This window comes from Salvelinus fontinalis, chromosome 14 (genome assembly GCF_029448725.1).
Source record: "Salvelinus fontinalis isolate EN_2023a chromosome 14, ASM2944872v1, whole genome shotgun sequence".
NCBI lineage: Eukaryota > Metazoa > Chordata > Actinopteri > Salmoniformes > Salmonidae > Salvelinus > Salvelinus fontinalis.
This window is the reverse complement of record NC_074678.1, coordinates 17,657,098-17,683,213: the sequence shown is the minus strand read 5'-3', so window position 1 is coordinate 17,683,213 and position 26,116 is coordinate 17,657,098. Positions and strand designations below refer to the sequence as shown.

Sequence of the window (26,116 nt, the reverse complement as noted above, 5' to 3'; positions counted from 1 at the left end):
CTCTCTCTCTCTCTCTCTCTCTCTCTCTCTCTCTCTCTCTATCCTCTCTCTCTCTGTTTCTCGCTCTGTTTCTCTCTCTGTTTCTCTCTCTCTCTTTCTCTCTCTTTCTCTCTCTCACTCTTTATCCTCACTCTCTGTTTCTCTCTCTCACGCTCTATCGTTATCTCTCTGTTTCTCTCTCTCACTCTCTGTCCTTAACTCTCTGTTTCTCTCTCTCACTCTCTATCATTATCTCTCTGTTTCTCTCTCTCAGTCTTTATCCTCACTCTCTGTTTCTCTCTCTCACTCTCTATTGTTATCTCTCTGTTTCTCTCTCTCACTCTCTGTCCTTAACTCTCTGTTTCTCTCTCTCACTCTTTATCCTCACGCTCTGTTTCTCTCTCTCACTCTCTATCGTTATCTCTCTGTTTCTCTCTCTCACTCTTTATCCTCACTCTCTGTTTCTCTCTCTCACTCTCTATCGTTATCTCTCTGTTCCTCTCTCACACTCTCTGTCCTTAACTCTCTGTTTCACTCTCTCACTCTTTATCCTCACTCTCTGTTTCTCTCTCTCACTCTCTATCGTTATCTCTCTGTTTCTCTCTCTCACTCTCTATCGTTATCGCTCTGTTTCTCTCTCTCCAGTGGTGGAAAAAGTACCCAATTGTCATACTTGAGTAAAAGTATAGAAAGTTACTCAAGTAAAAGTGAAAGTCACCCAGTAAAATACTACTTGAGTAAAAGTCTAAAAGTATTTGGTTCTAAATATACTTAAGTATCAAAAGTTAATGTAATTGCTAAAATATACTTAAGTATCAAAAGTAAAAGTATAAATAATTTCAAATTCCTTATATGAATCAAACCAGACGCTATCATTTTCTTGTTTTTAAAATGTACGGATAGCCAGAGGTACACACTTACAGTCAGACATAATTTACAAACGATAGGAAGTCAGTTCATAAAATTTCTGCCCTGCTAGAGCTGCCCCGGTCAACTGTAAGTGCTGTTATTGTGAAGTAGAAACGTCTAGGAGCAACAACGGCTCAGCCACGAAGTGGTAGGCCACGCAAGCTCACAGAACGGGACTGACTGGAGAGTGCTGAATCGTCTGTCCTTGGTTGCAACACTCACTACCGAGTTCCAAACTGTCTCTGAAAGCAACGTCAGCACAAGAAATGAGTTTCCATGGCCGAGCAGCCTAGGATCACCATGAGCAATGCTAAAAATCGGCTTATTTTTCATGATTCGGGATAGGCCCAGTAGTCCTAGTGAAGGGAAATCTTACAGCATACAATGACATTCTAGATGATTCTGTGCTCCAACTTTGTGGCAACAGTTTTGGGAAAGCCCTTTCCTGTATCAGCATGACAATGGCCCCGTGCACAAAGTGAGGACCATACAGAAATGGTTTGTCAAGATTGGTGTGCACAGAGCCCTGACCTCAACCCCATCGAACACCTTTGGGATGAATTGGAGCGCCGACTGAGAGCCAGGCCTAATCGCCCAACATCAGTGCCCGACCTCAATAATGCTCTTGTGGCTGAATGGAAGTACATCCCCACAGCAATGTTGCAACATCTAGTGGAAAGCCTTCCCAGAAGAGTGGAGGCTGTTATAGCAGCACAAGTGGGACCAGCTCCATATTAATGCCAATGATTTTGGAATGAGATGTTTGACGAGCAGGTGTCCACATACTTTTGGTTGTGTAGTGTATTTGCACAGTCCTGTAGTGGTGTAGTCCCATTGTGCAGTAGTATTTATTTAGAAGTGATCACCACCCTGACTATGCCACTCAGCACAGGCTTACTGGAACAGGGCTAATACAGGATCTTTATATAGCACCATTTCATTCCATTGCTGTTTTTAACCCTAGCCCTCCAGTAATGAAAGGTCTCTGTGAACACTCGTCCTTTAGTAGCACATGGTGAGTTAATAGCCACTCAACATAATGGCGAGAATTAAGGACGATATTAGCTAGCTTGTGAGTGTGCCTATTTACAGTTCCCCAAATGTGTGTGTGTGTGTGTGTGTGTGTGTGTGTGTGTGTGTGTGTGTGTGTGTGTGTGTGTGTGTGTGTGTGTGTGTGTGTGTGTGTGTGTGTGTGTGTGTGTGTGTGTGTGTGTGTGTGTGTGTGTGTGTCTGTCCGTCTGTCATTCAATTCAATTCAATTGTTTTATCACGTATCCTTGCTTTAGTAAGGAGCATAACTGTAGGCATGGGAGGTAGTGTTCCTCTTCACAGATGACTGGACTTCCTCCTGACACATTGTTTTTGAAAGCATGATTATGAGACGGTCATTAACCAGCCCTTCACGCTACTTATCAAGCAGACCTGTGCGTGTGTGTGTGTGTGTGTGTGTGTGTGTGTGTGTGTGTGTGTGTGTGTGTGTGTGTGTGTGTGTGTGTGTGTGTGTGTGTGTGTGTGTGTGTGTGTGTGTGTGTGTGTGTGTGTGTGTGTGCATGTGCGTCTGCGTTAGTGTGTGCCTGAGTCAGCGTTTCCGTTAGGAAAATGGCGCCTGACGTGACAGGCAGCATTTTAATTTACTGGACATTTGAGAAAATGACTGGACCAATTGTATTGGGTGTGTAACCTGATTCGGGCGTCCACCACTGTGCTCAGAATGACAGAAATCCCATTTAGATGATGGTAATTCATCTTAACAAAACATGCAAGTTGAGGAGGCAGCGACGTGCATCCTTCTTACTGAATTCCAATGTACACATTGAAGATGTTGGAATAACTGTCCACATTTACTTTTCTTCAGACAACAAGACGAGTAACAAACAGCAACATCACTATCTTATGTCAATCTACTATCCCCCATAGTAGGACAAATTCACCTATTCTATTGGTCAGCTTGTCGAGGAAGGAATAGGGACAGTTGTGGGATGAGATCTCACATTCATACAACCAGTCTAAGCCTAAGCTATAGAAAAAACATAGAACAAGCAATGAGTCTGATGCAACAGATCAGAACGTTTAACTTAACTATTATTTATTCACATTATAAGTGCAGCAATGCGCACAAGACTGCAGACATTTAGAAAGAGGGGAGATATATAACATCTACATGGGTTTCTAATATGACTAGGATGTGTCTTTGGCTACTGGACAATGAAAGAAAGTTGATATAAAATAATTGCCGCCACGGATATGGTTTGATTTTGGCTAGGCTACTTTGAAGCACGGTAACACATACCTCAAAATATGTAGTAAAATGTTCAGGTTTCAAACAATTATACCGCCTCCAGCTCATTGCAAAGTGGTGTTTGACGGGCTGATGAAAACTGCCTTCCGTTGCCTATGTATTTGCTGTCGCAGATTTCCAGCTCAACGGCTCTGTATCTGTATGCTGTATACGTGTGATAAATAAGATACATAACAAATATACTGTACACACGTGCCAATTTAATTTCACTAAATTATGCAAATTAACCAATAGACTGATAAGCATGACCATTCAAATGTATTTCATTGACTGGTATTTTCATCAATGAATAGGCTCAAAAGCATTATTTCATAATGGAATTTTTTCTTCACCTGGACAATTGGACGGCGCCAATTTTAATTATTGGTTTTTCTATTTTTTTATAGTCCAAAAGCCGGCTATTACTGGCTAATGGAAACCCTGGCCTGTGTGTGCCTGTGTGTGTATGTGTGTGCATGTGTGGGCGTGTGTGTCCATGTAATTGGAATGGGGGAAGAAATGCCACCAGCCTCATCTGCTTCCTTTGCCAGGTGGTCATTCACACACACACACACACAAACACACACACACACACATACACACACTTTCATGTTCCATGTTTCTTTCGACCCAGTGAAATTGTATGGAGCTCATTTTGCTGGCGTTGTAAATCTTTCTGTGAGTAATGTGAGAAGTTTGCTTTTGAAAATGTGTTGTGTGATATTAGGATGTAATGGATCCTCCTCTCAATGCCCCTGCGGCAGTATGAGCATGACATCTCTCAGGAGTATTACAGCTGGGCTTTGTTTCAGTTCGGCTTGAGAGAGAGAGGGGTTGTAGATGCACTGTACATGCTGCTGTTACCAGACCTATGTTCAAATAATATTTGCAGTCTAAGGTTTATTCTGTGCTAAGCGATCACTACCAAGCTCAAGGAAACAAAGAAATGTGTGCTCTTTTAGTTCAGCTTGACTGACAGACATACATGAACTGTACAGGCTGCAGTAAACAGGTTGGAAGTGAACGGCCAGAGAGGGTTATTCTGCATTCAGTTGAAGCACCACTCAGTCATAAGCAATCAGTAGTGCCATGCTCAAGTAAACACAGGAATGCACTCTCACTAGCTCCTTCAACTCAAGAAAATATGCTTTGGATAAAAGTTTGCAGCAATAACACCCCACTGGGCACACACTGGTTGACTCAACATTGTTTCCACGTCATTTCAATGAAATGACGCTGATCCAACGTGGAATAGACGTTGAATTGACGTCTGTGACCAGTGGGACACTTCTTCTTGAACGGTCTTTAGCTTTATAATAGCTGTTCTATTCGTTCAGACAGGTTGAGTTTCAACTGAAAATGAATGCTGTGTTCCTTTTAAACTCTTTCACCTCACAAACCGGATTAGCAGTACAGCTGGTTAGAGAGAGTCACTATTCATGTTTTCAAACAAATAATGACTCCTCCATAGTCAGCAACACAGTCTAACCCGAATCCCCTTCCCCTTCCCCACCCCCAACTCTCTCTCTGTCTCTTCTTCCCTTTTGTTCTGGCGCCAGGTGAAGTAGGAGAGAGGGGGAAGGTCTGGCTCTACCTGTGTAGAATAAAACTTGTCAACAAACCCTCCAATTGGCCAAGGCCCCTACAACCCATCCCCCAAAATGCTGTCTGAAACTCAACACCTGTGACATCATACTAGGGCATTGACTGTGGCTGGGCTGGTCTGTTCAGAGCTCAGTGGGTATTCAGTTGAGAGTGTCTCAGGAGACATCGAGCTCCAGTGACCCCAGCAAGACTCCCAGGATTCAGTGTAATCTCTACGGACGGTGGCCAGTTCACACAGCACAGCAAGGAGACCAGGCAGTTAGAGACCAGGCAGTTAGAGACCAGGCAGTTAGAGAAGCTCCAGCCAGAGGAGTTAGACTAGAGAGCAGTTCATGTGAAGTGCTGCAACCTTCCTTCTTTCCCTGCTTCTTTGCCTCCACCTGTAGCGGCGAGCCCCAACCACCCGGGCTATTTCGCACGCTCTCTCTCTCTCTCTCTCTCTGGGACTGCAGACTGATTGAGGTTTTATGCTAAAGGACTAAAGGATTTTGAGTGGAATCTTTTTGTATTTTTTAGGAATAACAGCAGCTTCGGCTTTATATCACGAGTTTTAAAGACTATAATTTTCCTGGTGAGTTTCTTTCACTGTGTATTTTTCAGTTGGACCTTGAAATGGGTAAGTGTGTCTCTTCACTGTGCTTCGCTTTGTTGTTCAGAAAATAGATTTTATATAGAAGAAGTGGCCACATGTAAATAATACTATGGAAAGTTGGTCTTCTGTATAAAATTTGTATTTGCTGTACAGAGGTTAATTTAGATGAATTTGATATTTTGTGGTTAAAGCGATTCTCATAGTTTTCTAGGTGTTACATTATCTAGAGCCAGATTTGTCTTGTTTGAATGGAAAATTCCAACCTCAATTGTTTCCGTCCATTCACAAAATACCCCCACCTGTTCAAAGTAAACACACACACAAAGCAATCACAGAATGTTGACTAAAAGCCTAGCGCCTCTCATAGTTGTTTTTGCCCTGTGAGTCGCCAAGTTGACAGTTTGTGTGTGACTGTGAGCATGTAGAGGCTGGGGGCCTGTGTGTTCTCCACGAGGTCCCCGTCTCCCACCGTAATCTCAGTATACTTCACCCAAGGCCAGTATCTATATTTTGCCTGTAGTTTTTTATGTAACAACATCAGTTTTAGAAAAGAAGCTGTATTGTCACGATCGTGTGGAGGATTGACGGACCAAAACGCAGCTTTAGGAAAATAAGCCATCTCCTTTTTATTGGAGAAGAAGGCAAACGAAACAAACACACTTACGAACTAAACAAAACAAGAAAACGATCGTGAAGCTAAACAACGATGTGCACACACAGGCTACAAACGTATCACATAGACAACTACTCACAACAAATGAAAGCCTATGGCTACCCTAAATAAGGCTCCCAATCAGAGACAACCGAAATCAGCTGTCTCTAATTGGGAACTCATTCAGGTAACCATAGACTCTCCTAGACAACTAAACATACATAGACAACGCTAGACACATGTACTCAACACAAACCCATATACTACACCTAACAACCCCTTTACCATAGAAACACCCAATACCAACAAAACACAAACATTCCCCATGTCACACCCTGACCTAACTAAAATAATAAAGAAAACAAAGAATACTAAGGCCAGGGCGTGACATAACCCCCCCCTTAAGGTGCGAACTCCGGGCGCACCATTACACAGTCTAGGGGAGGGTCTGGGTGGGCTTCCATCCACGGTGGCGGCTCCGGCTCTAGTCGTGGTCCCCACGTCACCACAGTCCCTAACCGCCTCCTTAGCTTCCTCCAAATGACCCCCCTCCACATTAACCCCACTGCATTAAGGGGCAGTTCCGGACTAAGGGGCAGCTCCGGACTAAGGGGCAGTACCAGGGTAAGGGGCAGTACCAGGGTCAGGGGCAGCTCCGAACTAAGGGGCAGTACCAGGGTAAGGGACAGCACCAGGATAAGGGGCAGCACCAGGATAAGGGGCAGCTCCGGACTGAGGAACGGCAGCTCCGGACTGAGGAACGGCAGCTCCGGACTGAGGAACGGCAGCTCCGGACTGAGGAACGGCAGCTCCGGACTGAGGAACGGCAGCTCCGGACTGAGGAACGGCAGCTCCGGACTGAGGAACGGCAGCTCCGGACTGAGGGACTGCAGCTCCGGACTGAGGGACGGCCCATGGCTGGCTGACGGATCTGGCTGCTCATGGCTAGCTGACGGATCTGGCTGCTCATGGCTAGCTGACGGATCTGGCTGCTCATGGCTAGCTGACGGATCTGGCTGCTCATGGCTAGCTGACTGATCTGGCTGCTCATGGCTGGCTGACTGATCTGGCTGCTCATGGCTGGCTGACTGATCTGGCTGCTCATGGCTGGCTGACTGATCTGGCTGCTCATGGCTGGCTGACTGATCTGGCTGCTCATGGCTGGCTGACGGATCTGGCTGCTCATGGCTAGCTGACGGATCTGGCTGCTCATGGCTAGCTGACGGATCTGGCTGCTCATGGCTAGCTGACGGATCTGGCTGCTCATGGCTAGCTGACGGATCTGGCTGCTCATGGCTAGCTGACGGATCTGGCTGCTCATGGCTGGCTGACGGATCTGGCTGCTCATGGCTGGCTGACGGATCTGGCTGCTCATGGCTGGCTGGCGGCTCTGGCAGATCCTGTCTGATTGGCGGCTCTGGCAGATCCTGTCTGACGGGCGGCTCTGGCAGATCCTGTCTGGCGGGCGGCTCTAGCGGCTCCTGTCTGGCGGGCGGCTCTAGCGGCTCCTGTCTGCGGGCGGCTCTAGCGGCTCCTGTCTGCGGGCGGCTCTAGCGGCTCCTGTCTGGCGGGCGGCTCTAGCGGCTCCTGTCTGGCGGGCGGCTCTAGCGGCTCCTGTCTGGCGGGCGGCTCAGTAGGCTCATGGCAGACGGGCGGCTCAGTAGGCTCATGGCAGACGGGCGGCTCAGCAGGCTCATGGCAGACGGGCGGCTTTGCAGGCTCATGGCAGACGGATGGCTCAGATGGCGCTGGGGAGACGGATGGCTCAGATGGCGCTGGGGAGACGGATGGCTCAGATGGCGCTGGGGAGACGGATGGCTCAGATGGCGCTGGGGAGACGGGCAGTTCAGGCATCGCTGTGCAGACGGCAGACTCCTGCCGGCTGAGGCGCACTGTAGACCTGGTGCGTGGTGCCGGGACTGGTGGTACCGGGCTGGGGACACGCATCTCAGGGCTAGTGCGGGGAGCAGCAACAGGACGCACAGGACTCTGGGGACACACAGGAGGCTTGGTGTGTGGTTTAGGCACTGGTGGTAAAGGGCTGGAGACACGCACCATATGGCTAGTGCGTGGAGGAGGCACTGGTGGTACTGGGTTGGGGCGGGAAGGTGGCGCCGGAAATACCGGACCGTGCAGGCGTACTGGCTCCCTTGAGCGCCGAGCCTTCCCAACCTTACCTGGTTGTATGCTCCCCGTCGCCTGACCAGTGCGGGGAGGTGGAATAACCCGCACCGGCCTATGTAGGCGAACCGGGGACACCATGCGTAAGGCTGGTGCCATGTACGCCGGCCCGAGGAGACGCACTGGTGACCAGATGCGTTGGGCCGGCTTCATGACATACGGCTCAACGCTCAGTCTAGCCCGGCCGATACGTGGAGCTGAAATGTACCGAACCGGGCTATGCACGCGTACAGGAGACACCGTGCGCTCTACTGCGTAACACGGTGTCTGCCCGTACTCTCGCTCTCCACGGTAAGTACAGGGAGTAGGCGCAGGTTTCCTACCTGACTTCGCCACACTCCCTTTAAGGCCCCCCCCAAGAAATTTTTGGGTTGTACTCACGGGCTTCCAGCCTTGTCTCCGTACTGCCTCCTCATATCGCCTCCTCTCGGCTTTAGCTGCCTCCAGCTCTTCACGAGGAAGGCGATATTCTCCCGGTTGTGCCCACGGCCCCTTACCATCCAGTATCTCCTCCCATGTCCACGAATCCTGTGTAGGTGGGTCCTGTTGCCGCTTTCCATGCCGCTTGGTCCTGTATTGGTGAGTAGTTCTGTCACGATGGTGTGGTGGATTGACGGACCAAAACGCACCTTAGGAAAATAAGCCATCTCCTTTTTATTGACGAAGAAGGCAAACGAAACAAACACACTTAAACTCTAAACAAAACAAGAAAACGATCGTGAAGCTAAACAACGATGTGCACACACTGGCTACAAACGTATCACATAGACAACTACTCACAACAAATGAAAGCCTATGGCTACCCTAAATAAGGCTCCCAATCAGAGACAACCGAAATCAGCTGTCTCTAATTGGGAACTCATTCAGGTAACCATAGACTCTCCTAGACAACTAAACATACATAGACAACGCTAGACACATGAACTCAACACAAACCCATATACTACACCCAACAACCCCTTTACCATAGAAACACCCAAAACCAACAAAACACAAACATTCCCCATGTCACACCCTGACCTAACTAAAATAATAAAGAAAACAAAGAATACTAAGGCCAGGGCGTGACATGTATTTGTTAACCAAGTGAGCGTTATTGCAGTAGTAAAGTGAAGAATCTGTAGTAAAGCTTCATATTGTGCCTGGATGAACATTCTCAAGATAATAAATCAAGCCATAATTTTCTTTAATGTTCAGCATGAAAATAACCAACTGTAAGTGGCTTAATTAATCAATATTTTTTTTTGTAAATGGTTGTGGGTCGTTTCAAGAAATCCCGAAATGAGTGCCTTTTGCGTTTCTGTGTTATTTTAAGTAGATATTGTGCAGCAATTCTCAATTTTAAAAGCCTGTTATATTAAATTGCGTGCCCTTTAATCTAGAACACATGAAAATGTCAATAAATCTGTTTTTTTATATGATTAAAGACTTGCTGAAGTTCCAAAATTTAGCATTTTGTCATATCCCTCTATGCATCCATTGTGACTTCTAGGAAGATTTTAACCCACTTAACCCCAACGTTTCTCCAAGTTACCACAGTCATTGTAAAGCCCTAGTGATGTTCTTGCTCTGACATAGTCATTTCTGAAGATGATTTCTGATTAGTGATTTATTTTAAGGTAAAAAAACAACAGCCTGTCCCTCATCTTAAGGTCAAACCTGTTACGTGAACTGAACTGTCATTTTAATATGGTGAAACTATTCCTTTTAAAATATTATTATTTTATAAAGAAACATTCACCATGTAGAAGTTAATGGTAGTGTAAAAGCAGGTGAGCTGGTTTGACTCTTTTTGGCCATTTTCTGGTGTTTTGTGGTGAAAAACCGAGCGGGCAAGTATAACAAGTCAACCCTGTTACACATAGACAGGCTAGAAATGTTTCAACAATTTCTATTCATTTGTGACGCTTGTATTCAATTGCCCCTCCCTGTTGCACACAACAAGCTTCCATTCCCCCTGTCACAAGGGGATTCATGGCTGACTGGAATTAAATCGTCAACCATGTTACGGTCAACCATGTTACTTCATTTGAAACTTACTATAGTCTTTTTTTTACCTGTTGAGATGGGAGAACTCATTTTTTTATTAAGTTGAACATGTTCTCTTTATGACAGAATATTTACATTTGGTGAAAAAAATACAAAATAGTCATGTACAGTACTCAAAAGGTAGCCAATTGGTGGAATGACCCTTGTAGTAAAATAAAAGGATAATATGAATTTTGCTTTGAAAGAACAAAAACAAGCAGGTCTTTCCAAGTATGAATTTCATCCTTATCTTAAAGAAAATAGTCCAGTGTCTATGAACTCACGAACCCTTCCTTCTTTCATAGTTAGTGCCATAGCCGCGGGAATATGTTTGGGGATGTTTTTTGTTGCGCTACAGAAGGCTATTCGGTCCGCTAATACAGGACTAATAAAGGCCCAGTGACCTGTAAAAAAATATATATATATTGAAACTTTTTGTGATGTTTTATTTTATTCAGATTTGTTTTCTGCAGCACCCTCAGCACCCCTACTTCCTGCGGCTATGGATAGTGCACTACATCAGAGATAACGTGTCTTTTGGTGAGCATGTACTTAAACCTGCTCACCTAAACAAGCTGTCTGTCTTGCTTTGTTCACCAGAGAGCTAGGAGCCTCTCAAGGGAGTGATTACATTTCAGCAGCTAGGCTTATGGTTATGTCCCAAAAGGTACCCTATTCCCTATGTAGTGCACTTCTTTTGACCAGGGCCCATAGGAAATAGGGTGCCATTTGGGGTACACCCTACGTCTTTCAACCAGACTATTGTCAGCAGGCTAATCCCACAGTCCCTCTCTACTATCGGTTAGTCATTCATTTACACAGTCACCATTTACCTCTTGGTGGCCTACATGTTGCTACACCTCGCTCCTATTCATAATGACACTGTGTGTGTGTGTGCATGTGTGTGTGTGTGTATATGTTTGTGTATGTGTGTGTGAAAGTAGCAACAAGAAAGGAAAAGAGACAACAAAGCAGGTGGCCCCTAGCTAACAGAGAAAAGAGGAAAAATCCCTCAATAAAAAAAAGATTCTAGACAGGCAGTGGAAAACTCTAACCTGCTACTCTCTCTCTCTCTCTCTCTCTCTCTCTCTCTCTCTCTCTCTCTCTCTCTCTCTCTCTCTCTCTCTCTCTCTCTCTCTCTCTCTCTCTCTCTCTCTCTCTCTCTCTCTCTCTCTATCTCTCTCTCTCTCTCTCTCTCTCTCTTTCTCTCTTTCTCTCTCAATTAAATTCAAAGGGCTTTATTGGCATGGGAAACAAATGTTGAAATAGATAATAAACAAACGTGTAATAATCAATAAAGAATTAACAGTAAACATTACACTCACAAGTTTCAAAGGAATATACACATGTCAAATGTTATATTATGTTTATGTACAGTGTTCTAATGATGTGCAAATATGGTTGTATTTACAATGTTCTTCCCTGGTTGCCCTTTTCTTGTAGCAACAGGTCACAATTCTTGCTGCGCTCTCTCTTTCTCTCTTTCTCTCTTTCTCTCTTTCTCTCTTTCTCTCTCTCTCTGTTTTTCTCACTCTCTCACTGTCTCTCTTTCTGTCTTTCTCTCTCTCTTTCTCTCTCTCTCTCTAACCCCTTTCTCCCCCTATACCAGCGGCTCAGACCTTTCTGCTCCAGAATGACCAGCTCAGATTGGGGCTATTGTGAGGGGTCTTCACCTTATCACTTTCTCCCTCCCCACCCATATGGTCCTATGACCTCTGCATTCTGCTCTTTATGAATTGCTGCAGGGTGGATTCTTCAGGGCAGTAGCCTTTCACTGCCCCCACCTTCTCTAGTCACGTCTCCTGAGGTCCTGTGTGCCTCCTAAATGGCACCCTATTCTCTATATAGTGTACTACTTTTGACCAGAGCCCTATGTACCCTTAACAGCGGCGGTGAGAGGAGACTATATGGGCCCTGGTCAAAAGCAGTGCACTATGTAGGGAATAGGGTTCCATTTGGGATGCAGACCATTAACCCCAGCCCCCCATCTGCCTCTCTCGTCCACCCTGGCCCCCAGTCCGGCGCCATACAGCAGGAATTTGAGAGCAGACTTTGCTGTGCTCACGGCAGGTTAATTGCATTTCAGATTCCTCCACTAATGGAGCTAATCCCGTCTTTGTGTAGTCTTCAGCTCCGGATCTGGGCTGTGTGTTTGCTGTGTCATTGTATTGTAGCAGGTGTTCATTGATTATTGTTGAGGCTTTGGAGGCTATGTTCTCGTTCTAGTCTTGTTGTGTTTGGTGTGTGTAGTCCTCCACAGGGTTGTTAGTGAGTGCAATCACTCAAAGAGAGACACTTATGACTTGCACACAAAAATATTTATACACACACACACATATTTTAGTGTTTTGTTCTTGTTCCATGTTTTGTTTGGTGGATGTTTTCCTTCACAGGGCTTAGTAGGTGTGGCTCAGTTGATAGAGCATGATGCTTGTAATGCCAGTGTCTTGGGTTCGATTCCCATGGGTGACCAGTATGAAAATGTATGCACTCACTACTGTAAGTGAAAGACACTTGTGACTTACACAGATACATAAGTAAGGACACACACACATAGTTTGTAGCCTGGTGTTTAAGTCTAGCATTTTACCACATTTGAATGTGGATCAAACACATTTCTCTGTAACACTAGTAATTTGGTTTTCTTATGAAGGCAGTCTTTCTGTTTGTTTCTCTGCTCTTTGAAGTTTGGATTCAAAGTCCTGTCCCGCCTTAGAAGCAGAGTTCAAAATATATGAATTTAATCACTGTTGGATTTTCGAGCTTCAGTTATTTAGGGTGTCATTCATGGATAGTGATGCGTCCCAAATTGCATCCTATTCCCTATATAGTGCACTACTTTTGTAATATTTGTTGTGTGTGCTTCAAAAGTAGTGCACTATGTAGAGGATGGGGTGGCATTTGGGACGCATTTGACTCCTTCTCAGTCAACTTCAACTCTGTGTGTGGCCAAACGTGTGTGTGCTATGTGAAACAGAATTTTCACCCGATGCCATTTTGAAAAAGTTGCTCTATTGCTCTTGTCTTGTCTGAAATGACAGCCCCCATCTGGCAGTTGGACACACCAATTAGTGATGATCCGTCTCATGCTTGTCAATGTATGGTCTATCTATGTTATTTTTATGGTCTATCTTTTATAAACTAGTGTTCGTTCCTATTCTAAACCACAAAGGAACCCGTTAGTGTACCTGTAAGGTAGTGAACCCGTGTGGCTATAGAGTGCCTACAGGAGCAGATGCTCGTTTGTGGTTGAGGCTCTCTGAACTCGCTCAACTCAACTCGCCTAAAGGAAAAATGGTTTTATCTCCCACGTCTTGACACTAATATTGATATGGAGGTTAGTATCAGTGTATCAGGGAGCCTCTCCATCATGTCTCCCCTCTACTTCATTTCCTCTTCAAGTCTGTTGGCTACTGGGGATTCTCTCCATCAAGTCTCCCCTCTACTTCATTTTCTCTTCAAGTCTGTTGCCCACCTCAGCAACAGGAGAGACCTTGAAGTATCTTTGAAGTGTTGAAATGAAAGGTGACGTGACGGCTCAACCTGTGGGTCGACACACAGTCCGCAACGTAGCCTGAATATACTGCGTCTAGTCTGGCTCTACCGGTTCACTGCCCTAACTGGACATCTGTATGCCCTGGCTATGTCCCAAATGGCACCCTTTCCTCTATATAGTGCACTGCTTTTGACCAGAGGGCTAGTGCACTACAAAGGGACTAGGATGCCATTTCGCATGCATACTAGGCTCCATCCAGAGAGAGGAGGAGGAGTCTTGTCCAGACATGCCCTGTGAATGCAGAGAGAGAAGGCTGTGATGACAGGATTTGTGTCCTGAGAGAAGACAGACATTCTGCATGCTCCATGTTCACTTCACAAGCCTTGGCAGATGGCAAGCGTGACAATAAGCTACTGTATGGGGGAAGGGGATGGATTCCATGTATGATTCATGTGTCCTGAAAATCTTCTGTGACTTTTCTCAAAGTTGATCAAATGATACATGTAGGCAAAGCATTTTAGTCTATTTAGACTTTATTTGACTATTATTGATAGCTAGCTAGCTACATTGAAGCAGACAGAATTATGTATTTGCTTATTGATGATAGCTATAACCAGGAGAGGATTGTGTTAATATAATGCATATAGAATGCAAATATAATGCTGATCCTGGCGCCAATGGACACGTTGAGTGACAGAGTGCCACGGCTGAGCCACAGGCTGAGAGGGACCTGCCTCTGTAATGTGACACATGTCTCCTGGAGTGAGTCCGTGAGAGAATGTGTCACCCAGGCTGTGTGTATGTCCATGCGTGTGTGTGCTGTGACCCTTCACGTCTCCCCGATAAGTCCCTGCTAAACCCAACCACAGCCTGAAAGACAAGGGGAATTAGCAGAGTTTGTATTTAACAGTGTTTATTAACCCAGTCAAGTGTCCAGCTGTCGTTGATAGATATGTCACCTAAAAGGCCATGTTGCCTGGCCCATGGAACTAACAGCTGGCCAATCAAGGACCTAGATATGGGATTGTCACTTGTTAAATCCACTTCAATCAGTGTAGATAAAGGGGAGGAGTCAGGTAATAGAAGGATTTTAAGCCTTGAGACAATTGAGACATGGATTGTGAATGTGTGCCATTCAGAGGGTGAACTGGCAAGACAAAAGATTTAAGTGCCTTTGAACGGGGTACGGTAGTAGCTGCCAGACGCACCGGTTTGAGTGTGTCAAGAACTGCAACGCTGCTGGGTTTTTCATGCTCAAAAGTTGCCCATGTGTATCAAGAATGGTGCCCCACCCGAAGGACATCCAACCAACTTGACACAACTGTGGGAAGCAGTCGAGTCAACATGGTCCAGCATCCCTGTGGAATGCCTTTGAGACCTTGTAGAGTGCATGCCCCGACGAATTGAGGCTGTTCTGATGGCAAAAAGGGGTTTCATTCAATATTACGAAGGTTTTTCTAATGTTAGTACATTCAGTGTACACCTTACCAGGTGTAAATATAAGGCTTGTCACCTTAGCATAGAGGACAGATTAAGATGTGACACATGAAAGGAAAAACCTTTGTTAGCGATTACAACATTGCCATAGAGGACAGAATCATATTTGATTTCAAAACTTGGTGTGAAACTAAATTGGAATAGATTCCATGTTATCTCATTTCCACATGTACTGTACATTAGAGACATAGCTTTACATGCACACACCAGAAACATACTACTCCAATCTGTGCTTGTTTCCCAGTACAAACCTGTTTTCACATAAAGTAGGCATATGCCACAACACACACTAGCAACTCTGTCTAAACAATATGTGCATTGTGTTTCCTTAGTCACCCATCTAATGCTGACAGACTGTTGCCTTATGTAAATCAGCCTTGGAACAGAAGCCTTTAAAGTCTCTCTTTGCGCTGTGTGTGATGTGGTCCTCCTAGTCACTGCTGGGCCCTGCGTTTCTATCCCAGCCTTCCTGCACAGCGCTACACCGCAGGTTAAAACCCAGCTCTCTCGTTGGAGTGGCTCGCCACTGTGACGCTAGTCCTGCTCAACCCTGGTACATTATAATTGCTTCTCTTTTGTTATCAGGCCACATGATCTGGCTACAACGCTGTTTGTGTTTAATGAGTAACAGAAATATAATGTAACACACTGATTTATTTGGCCCCAACACAACATTGATTTTCCTTGATTTGGTCCCAGTCCTCGCTGTGCTGCTCTGTAGCTCCACATGGCCTTGTTGACTCTGGAGTGTACATCCCAAATGGCCGCCTATTATCTACATAGGGCACTACTTTTGACCAGAGCCCTTTGGGCTATGTAGGGAATAGGGTTTCATTTGGGACACCTCCATGGCCTGAGGTTAAAGGGTTTCTTTTGCTGGGTTCTGTGTTTTAACAGGACAGAGACAGAACAGACTACTAGGTTGCATCTAGCTTTTTCTGATGTCATTGTAATAACACCGTTTCAGTCCATTCTTCACAATCAACCGACTGGATTACGCTTCCTAAAAAAACATTGGATTCTGGTTTCTTTGATTTGATTATGTTTTTGGTTTAAAAAAATATATTTTAAAATCCCAGAAGATAGCACCACTTATTTCAAACTGGTCCTCAAATTCACTTCTTCCTAATTCAGATATCCAGAATTACAATAACAAGAACGAGTGCAGAATGTCTACTCTATTTTCATTAAGAACTTGAATGCATCCAAATTCTACTTCTTGTGTTTCGCTAGGGTTTCATTTCTACTTAATCTCATTGTGTAGCTGCAAAACTCATATTTGGGGGAGGGGGGGGGTTGTGTTGATCTAAATTTGACTTCATTTCAGAGCCTGAGAGCAATGTAAGTGCTTGGAATAAATTAGTCAGAAAGGGCTCATTATTCACAATAATGTATTAGAACGTCATGATGTCAGACCTGTAGAATTAATCTAGTGATTGATATGATTGGTGATTGATTACTACAGCCGCTAATAGTGTTCCGTTAATGTATCAATGCTTTCTGAAGGGCACTTCCTGTTTCTGTGCTCCAGCAGTCAGCTGATTGGCTGACAACTAGTGTTCTAGGTTTTTTCCTAAATGACACTCCATTCCCTATATTCCCTTTGGTCGACAGTAGTGCACTATGTAGGGAATAGCGTGCCATTTGGGACTACCCAGCCGCCTCTGCGGCATTTGTAACCCAAAAGACTATAAACCTGTCCAACGGCTTGTGTCTGTCCGTCTCCCTGAGCTGGTGAGCGGTTCCGCTGCCAATCACCCGTCAACGTACATGTGTTCAGCAGCCTTTACCAATCCCCTGTCTGATATGGTTGTTTAATTGAAAGCACTTCAGAGTTAGACATTTTCAATGTTGTAGCTATGCACTTCATAGGAAGAAGAAACATATGGAAGGGAGTGCTATATCTCTCAAATGTATGTTTATTTATTTTCCCTTTTGTACTTTAACTCTTTACACATCTTTACAACACTGTATATGGACATGATATGACATTTGAAATGTCTCTATTCCTTTGGAAGTGTAATGTATACTGTTCATTTTTTATTGATTATTTCACTTTTGTTTATTATCTATTTCACTTGCTTTAACAATGTAACATGTTTCTCATGCCAATAAAGCCCTTTGAATTGAATTGATAGAAAGATAAAGGGTAGTGTGGGAGAGAGAGATGGAGAGATAGAGAAATAGAGACAGAAACAGGACATTATGATGGCGGACGGTACTGTAGGTAGAAACCTAACATGTGTCTGAAGAAGCACAATGTTTTGTACACTAGTAGGTAACTGATAGTCTGGGAGTGTGTAAATCCTGTCTGGGCAGCATTGATAGAGGGCCAGAGGGAGAGCTATGAAAGAGAGAGAGAGTGTATGTGAAAGAAAGGAGAGATGAGAATGGTTGAGCTGTCCTCCAGGGAATACAGGGCTCTGTTAGAGCAACATCGCTCTCATAACCCCTGTCCCATAAACTGATGTCACTGGCATAAAAACCCTGTTACTTCTGAATTCCTTTTCCTCATCATTTATCAATTATGTTTTGGGTTAAGTGAAGGGTGAATTTAAGCTCTGGTGAATGCAGCAGAAGAAGCAGACTTGATTATCCTAATTCAGCTACAAGCATAAAGTACTGCTCAGAGCCTCAGAGAGTGCTGGCCCACATCATCGTTGATGCATTTTTCAATGGCTTCACCAACTCTGAACTGCTCTTATCTCTCTGGACTTTGGAGCAGCGTACAGAAAAGGCAATCTGAGACCTAATAAACCAAAGCTCTTAACAGGAAACTAAGGCTGGACTTGCAAAGAGGATGGCAGGAACTCTCCCTCTCTTCTCTCTCTCCTTCCTCTCTCTCTCTCCATCTCTCTCCTCCCTCTCTCTCTCCCTCTCTTCTCTCTCTCCTCCCTCTCTCTCTCTCCATCTCTCTCCTCCCCCTCTCTCTCCCTCTCTCTATTCTCACTCTTGGTTAATTCTCCCTTACACTGTGTAGCTGCATGGGTTTGTTGCTTTCCTGAGTAAAATCACATCTGCATCGAGTTTGCTTTAATGATTTCCTAAAATAGGTACATCTCAAAACAATGTATTCATAGTGTGTGCATTAGGACCAATTCCTCTGCTTGAATTGCAATAGAACCATTTGTTTGATTTGCTCATGATGAGGACCTCTACATTGTTATTGAGAAACCTTTCCACCGTGGCCTAAAGTACCAGGATGTTGTAGCTTGTGATAATAAGAGAAGCTCTTCAATGACATTGAGCTGCTTATTGCTGTGTTGTCAATGGAGACATTTTAATAGAAACGATCTTGAGGGTCCTCTCCTCTCTGTAATTATTCAAGAGTTCCAAACATCAGACATCATATAGGATATTGTATCTGCAGTAGAGTTGTGGGGTTCTGTATCCTGCCTGCTTCCCTCTCTGCCTCCCTGCCTGGCTATGTTTAAAGTGTTCTATATCTTCTGCAGAGTGGTGGGGAGATAGGTCTGTATCCTCCCTGCCTGGCTATGTTTAAAGTGTTCTATATCTTCTGCAGAGTGGTGGGGAGATAGGTCTGTATCCTCCCTGCCTGGCTATGTTTAAAGTGTTCTATATCTTCTGCAGAGTGGTGGGGAGATAGGTCTGTATCCTCCCTGCCTGGCTATGTTTAAAGTGTTCTATATCTTCTGCAGAGTGGTGGGGAGATAGGTCTGTATCCTCCCTGCCTGGCTATGTTTACAGTGTTCTATATCTTCTGCAGAGTGGTGGGGAGATAGGTCTGTATCCTCCCTGCCTGGCTATGTTTAAAGTGTTCTATATCTTCTGCAGAGTGGTGGGGAGATAGGTCTGTATCCTCCCTGCCTGGCTATGTTTAAAGTGTTCTATATCTTCTGCAGAGTGGTGGGGACATAGGTCTGTATCCTCCCTGCCTGGCTATGTTTAAAGTGTTCTATATCTTCTGCAGAGTGGTGGGGAGATAGGTCTGTATCCTCCCTGCCTGGCTATGTTTAAAGTGTTCTATATCTTCTGCAGAGTGGTGGGGAGATAGGTCTGTATCCTCCCTGCCTGGCTATGTTTAAAGTGTTCTATATCTTCTGCAGAGTGGTGGGGAGATAGGTCTGTATCCTCCCTGCCTCCCTGCCAGGCAGTCAGGTCGGCTGAGTTAAGATTGCTGGTTCTCCTGGCTTTGTCTAACTATCACAACTGCTGCTGCTTCCCTCACACAGGCACTGCAGGGACACAGGGAGAGAGAAGTAGCTGACCAGTAGCTGTTCAGGACTGTGTTTATTAACTCCGACCAGGATGTTGGAGTTAATGTGTTTTATGTTCATTTTTATGCTCTAGTGTTATTGTGTTTCCATTAGGAGTGAGACACTAATCATTCAAGACTGTTTCTTTGTGGGAAGGCGTTGAAGTTCACAGTTAGCCATTGTTATGTAAATAGTAAGATGAAAAGTATCCAGGGCCTTGCCTTGGGTCCAAGTCAGAACAGGTCCACTGGAGCCATGGCACAGAGAGACACAGGTGCTGGCCCGCGTAGATGGAAGCCTTTTGGGTAAAACACTGAGGTCCCTCTTTTGTCAGGTTCTTCAATTCCTTTTCATATGATCATATATTCTCAGCTTGTCTCTGCTGCCTTCACACTCACATGAATAATTTGTTGCCAGATGACAGCATTGGCTGTGACTATTTGTTTGTTGCCGGCTTTGACACAACATCCTCGGCCCAGTGTCGGGCTGTGAAGAGGCGGCTGCTGGGTCAGTGTCGGGCTGGTGACAGCCCGCCGTCACCACTGGTGCTGGAGACAGAGGGGGCGAGCGGGGTATAAGTTGTTACTCCCCTCTCCGTTTTACTGACAGACCAGACAGACCCCGATCTTGATATGCCACCATCTCCTTCCGATCAAAGTCATGATCTGGGTCTCTGTCTTACTAAGCTGTCTGGGGCCAAAGAGAGTTTGAATCCCAAATGACACCCTATTCTCTGGTCAAAGGTATTGCACTATATAGGGAATAGGGTGCAATTTATAACTGTCACTACCAGCTAGCCAAATCCCTGCCTCTCCCCGCGGTGCCCATTTAGACAGCACGGCTCTCTAAACAAAAGACTGGCAGGTCGACGCGCGGCACACATGCACGCACGCGCACACTCACACACACACACTCACACACACACTCACACATACGCTCACACTCACACACACACTCGCTGTGAGTGCTGTGGCTGCTGTGACTCTCTATCTCTCTACTGTCTATTTAGAAAGTGGCAGGCTGATATTACTGTCACTGTGTTTTGTGTTGCTGTTAGAATGGAATGGCACTCAAATCTCTTTGTGGGGATTAGTGGCAGGGTTGGGTAGGTTACTTTCTAAATATAATCCTGTCCAAAATTGTAATTAGTAACGTAACTTTTGGATTACCGCAACTCATTAACGTTTTGATTACTTTCCCCTTAAGAGGCATTAGAAGAAGACAAAAACAATCCATCAAACGTATTTGGTGAGTTAACATAGAGGTTTCTGACTTGTGGTCAGACTCTCACAGGTGGCCACAAACTTAAACTTGTGTCTTTTTTCACTGCTGAATTGAATGTCATTGAGAAAACAGAAAGGTGTCATAATGTATTTTTCCACAAATATCTTTTCTGAATTTAAAGTAATCCAATAAATTATCTTCTATTTTTTCAAAAGTATCTGTAATCTGATTACAATATTTTAGCTGGTAACATAACTGATTACTGATTAAATATTAAAAAACATACAGTATTCGCTAACCATGCAGCTTTTTGTTTTGGCATTGTTTTAATCTGAGATTCACACGTCTGTCATCTTGATTTCTTGGACACTCTTCATGCAGGAAATTGATCTGTGTCTGTCCTTAATGAATGGGATTGTCAGACACATCTAATGAAGCTGTACCATTATGTGATTAAGCTTCAAGGACAACTGTAAGTGCAGCCTGTCAATATAATTAAATATTACTGTCAGACATCCAATAATCAATCCTGTGACCCGTACCTTTCTAAAGCACACACATTATTGATCGTCATGCCTTAAGACAAGCAGACCGCTGTGTGTGTGTGTGTGTGTGTGTGTGTGTGTGTGTGTGTGTGTGTGTGTGTGTGTGTGTGTGTGTGTGTGTGTGTGTGTGTGTGTGTGTGTGTGCGGGTTGTGTCCGCTTCTTCTTGAAAGGCTCAGACAGCCAGGAGTCAGGAATATTGGAAAGAAATTACAATATACAGAGATACACATACAAATGTTTTACCTCCTTCACATATACCATGTTGTGTTTGGGGCTGCTGTACTGATAAAGGGACAGAGACATAATAATCAGCCAAACACAACATGACAGCCTTTCATTTACAGCTCATTGTTGTCACAATTGGATTTTATATTACCTTCCATTTTGTTTTAACATTATTCATTCACCCAACACTAGAAGTTGAAGTTGCACTAATGCAATTAAAATGAAGCCATTCCCACTGCAGGCCAATTAGTGTAGTCGTGTCACTTTGCAAGCTTTATGATGTTTGTAAGTTTGAGTTGTTAGTGCATAATGGAATCATTTAAAGCAGAATTAGTGCATGATTTCCAATTATCTTGGAGCCTATGCCATTTTATTACATCAGTTAATACTGACCTTATGCAATGTGAGGATAGAGAAGTGTGTGTGTGTGTGTGTGTGTGTGTGTGTGTGTGTGTGTGTGTGTGTGTGTGTGTGTGTGTGTGTGTGTGTGTGTGTGTGTGTGTGTGTGTGTGTGTGTGTGTGTGTGTGTGTGTGTGTGTGTGTGTGTGTGTGTGTGTGTGTGTGTGTGTGTGTCACATATGTACAGCCTGTCCCAGCTAGTATCCCTAACTCAGCACAACTGCCAAGTATTTACAATGAATGCATAATGAAATGAAAGATGTGTTGCACTCTAGGCAGTCTTTGCCAAACATTAAACATTTCTGCTAATATTGTGTCACAGTCGCTTTTTAGTTGTCACTTGATTTGCAGCAGCTAATAGCATTAGTGTTCAGAGTAAAGCTCCAGCAGATGATTATAAATCTTAGGCTGCGTCTCCAATGGCACCTTATTCCCTACACAGTGCACTACTTTTGGTCAGGGCCCATAGGACGCAGGTCAAATGATGTGCACTGTATATGGACTAGGGTGCCATTTGGGACGTAGGCATATTTGTAATTCATGCTATTTCTGGTAGTTCACTTCATTCAGAGAGTGTAAAATAGGTATATAATTACTCAGCCATCCTGCCTGCTACTATATCAAAATGGAACAGTAGCCAGGCTTCCATCCAATTGGCAACAGATCTTCATGTAACTATTAAAACATATGCATAAAGAAAATATGCGCATTTTCCCATCAGTGGTGTGTTTCCACCAAACTGACTTGTTGCGGATAAAAGTCAGTGGGTGATGACGTAGTGCACACTAAATAGTATTATTCACTTACTTTTGAATGTACTGAATAAAAATCTAAAGTTCAATGTGTTTCCATCGCATTTTCAAGTCTACCGATAGTTTTGTCACAAAAACTATTGCGTTAAATAGCAAATGTGCTACTCTGGTTTTGGCACGTGCTCTGTAGCCAACAGCTCCCAGATACAGTGCTAGTAGGCTGTGCGGGTAGGGTGGTCTACATGATTAGATTATTATGGATAACAGTGAGAATATTTTTTTTGTCAAACCGCAGTCAAGCATCAATCATCATGTCACCAGAATAAGACCCTTGATATTTATTGGAAAGGATCACCGTGCTCGTTCACCACCCTGTGAAGTTCATCATAACTTATTTCATCTGTAGCCTAATAAACTGCATGCTTTCCCGAGTCGTAGTGGGAGGACCATACACCATATCATTGTGTGACTCCAAGTTGACTTTGGTATGATGGTTGTGCATGAAGGTGTTTCCACCAACATTTCTTACATTATTTATTTAACCGACACAAATTATCTGTTGGCATTTATACAATTGTACCGAAACGACCTGTTTCCATCTCAGCTGTCGTGATTCGTTTTTATAGGGTATGACTTTACTGGCATAAAACTGTGGATGGAAACGTGGTTAATGTGTAGTGTTCTGGCTGCTGTACTGTAAGGCTGGAAAAGACCTGTTACTCATGACTGCTCATTTATGGGCTTCTTGTACCTGTGCAACCACTTCTTTAGTTGTGAATTGTTAGCACTCACATCCTTCCTAATTTGGTTGCTCAGTATCCTTTAAGTTGTGAACATGCATTTCTCACCCTTGTGTAGTGCTTTGGAAGCCTACCTTTTGCTGCAGCTTGCTCTTTGTACATTTTTCAGGTTATAATCTTTCTCATAATATCCCTCCAGCTAACCTCATTCTCTTCAATCTTTTCTGTTGATGTGCGACTCTGATCAATTATCCCTCACCCTCCCTCCCTATGTACAGGGGTTATTAGGGTGTACAGAAAAAACATACATTTGAAATGTAAAATATCCTCCAATACATTAGCTCACAGAGAAGCTGCAGCAACCTTAGCATGTAATCAAATACATGGAGGCAACGTCATCTTTCATACCCATTTTGGGATCACTTTAGAGAAACTCCAATTCCCCTATTGCTCTGCATAAAAGTGTGTACAATTAGTTTTCAGTGGATTTAGGGACCTACAGGATGCTCTGAGATTGGAACTCCAAATAAGTTCCTAACAGTGACCAGATGACTTTGACCTGATCACACACATGGAGCTCCATTGAATCACATTAGATTCACAGTCAGGCCTACAGTAATGTGACAGTCAGGACTACAGTAGTGTGACAGTCAGGCCGACAGTAGTGTGACAGTCAGGCCTACGGTAGTGTGACTGTCAGGCCTACAGTAGTGTGACAGTCAGGCCTACAGTAATGTGACAATCAGGCCTACAGTAATGTGACAATCAGGCCTACAGTGGTGTGACAGTATGGCCTACAGTAGTGTGACAGTCAGGCCTACAGTAGTGTGACAGTCAGGCCTCCAGTAATGTGACAATCAGGCCTACAGTAGTGTGACAGTCACACTTACAGTAGTGTGACAGTCAGGCCTACTGTAGTGTGACAGTCAGGCCTACAGTAGTGTGACAGTCAGGCCTACAGCAGTGTGACAGTCAGGCCTACATTAATGTGACAGTTAGGCCTACAGTAGTGTGGCAGTCAGGCCTACAGTAATGTGACAGTCAGGCCTCCAGTAATGTGACAATCAGGCCTACAGTAGTGTGACAGTCACGCCTACAGTAGTATGACAGTCAGGCCTCCAGTAATGTGACAGTCAGGCCTACAGTAGCGTGACAGTCAGGCCTCCAGTAATGTGACAATCAGGCCTACAGTAGTGTGACAGTCACGCCTACAGTAGTATGACAGTCAGGCCTCCAGTAATGTGACAGTCAGGCCTACAGTAGTGTGACAGTCAGGCCTACAGTAGTGTGACAGTCAGGCCTACAGTAGTGTGACAGTCAGGCCTACAGTAGTGTGACAGTCACGCCTACAGTAGTATGACAGTCAGGCCTCCAGTAATGTGACAATCAGGCCTACAGTAGTGTGACAGTCACACTTACAGTAGTGTGACAGTCAGGCCTACTGTAGTGTGACAGTCAGGCCTACAGTAGTGTGACGGCCTACAGCAGTGTGACAGTCAGGCCTACATTATTGTGACAGTTAGGCCTACAGTAGTGTGGCAGTCAGGCCTACAGTAATGTGACAGTCAGGCCTACAGTAGTGTGACAGTCAGGCCTACAGTAGTGTGACATTTAGGCCTACAGTAGTGTGACAGTCAGGCCTGCAGTAGTGTGACAGTCAGGCCTACAGTAGTCTGGCAGTCAGGCCTACAGTAGTGTGACAGTCAGGCCTACAGTAGAGTGACAGTCAGGTATACAGTAGTGTGACAGTCAGGCCTACAGTATACAGTAGTGTGACAATCAGGCCTACAGTAGTGTGACAGTTAGGCCTACAGTAGTGTGACAGTCAAGTCTACAGTAGTGTGACAGTCAGGCCTACAGTAGTGTAAAAGTCAGGCCTACAGTAGAGTGACAGTCAGGCCTACGGTAGTGTGACAATCATGCCTACGTTAGTGTGACAGTTAGGCCTACAGTAGTGTGACAGTCAGGCCTACAGTAGTGTAACAGTCAGGCCTACAGTTGTCTGACAGTTAGGCCTACAGTAGTGTGACAGTCAGGCCTACAGTTGTCTGACAGTCAGGCCAACAGTAGTGTGACAGTCAGGACTACAGTAGTCTGACAGTTAGGCCTACAGTAGTGTGACAGTCAGGCCTACAGTAATGTGACAGTTAGGCCTACGGTAATGTGACAGTCAGGCCTACAGTAATGTGACAGTTAGGCCTACGGTAATGTGACAGTCAGGTCTACAGTAGTGTGACAGTCAGGCCTACAGTAGCGTGACAGTCAGGCCTACAGTAATGTGACAGTCAGGTCTACAGTAGTGTGACAGTCAGGCCTACAGTAGTGTGACAGTCAGGCCTACAGTAGCGTGACAGTCAGGCCTACAGTAATGTGACAGTCAGGTCTACAGTAGTGTGACAGTCAGGCCTACAGTAGTGTGACAGTCAGGCCTACAGTAATGTGACAGTTAGGCCTACGGTAATGTGACAGTCAGGTCTACAGTAGTGTGACAGTCAGGCCTACAGTAGCGTGACAGTCAGGCCTACAGTAATGTGACAGTCAGGTCTACAGTAGCGTGACAGTCAGGCCTACAGTAATGTGACAGTCAGGTCTACAGTAGTGTAACAGTCAGGCCTACAGTAGTCTGACAGTTAGGCCTACAGTAGTGTAACAGTCAGGCCTACAGTTGTCTGACAGTCAGGCCAACAGTAGTGTGACAGTCAGGCCTACAGTAATGTGACATTCAGGTCTACAGTAGTGTGACAGTCAGGCCTACAGTAGAGTGACAGTCAAGCCTACAGTAGTGTAACAGTCAGG

General features: G+C 44.7%; 1 long non-coding RNA gene across 1 annotated transcript in view; it reads left to right on the top strand.

The window, feature by feature from the left end:
* The first annotated feature begins 2,441 nt into the window (after positions 1-2,441).
* Positions 2,442-26,116, top strand: part of LOC129869566 (uncharacterized) — an 89,864-nt gene continuing 66,189 nt past the window's right edge. The window contains exon 1 of the long non-coding RNA XR_008761979.1: positions 2,442-5,387. This is a non-coding gene — a long non-coding RNA (uncharacterized LOC129869566). The remainder of the gene's footprint in view (positions 5,388-26,116) is intronic.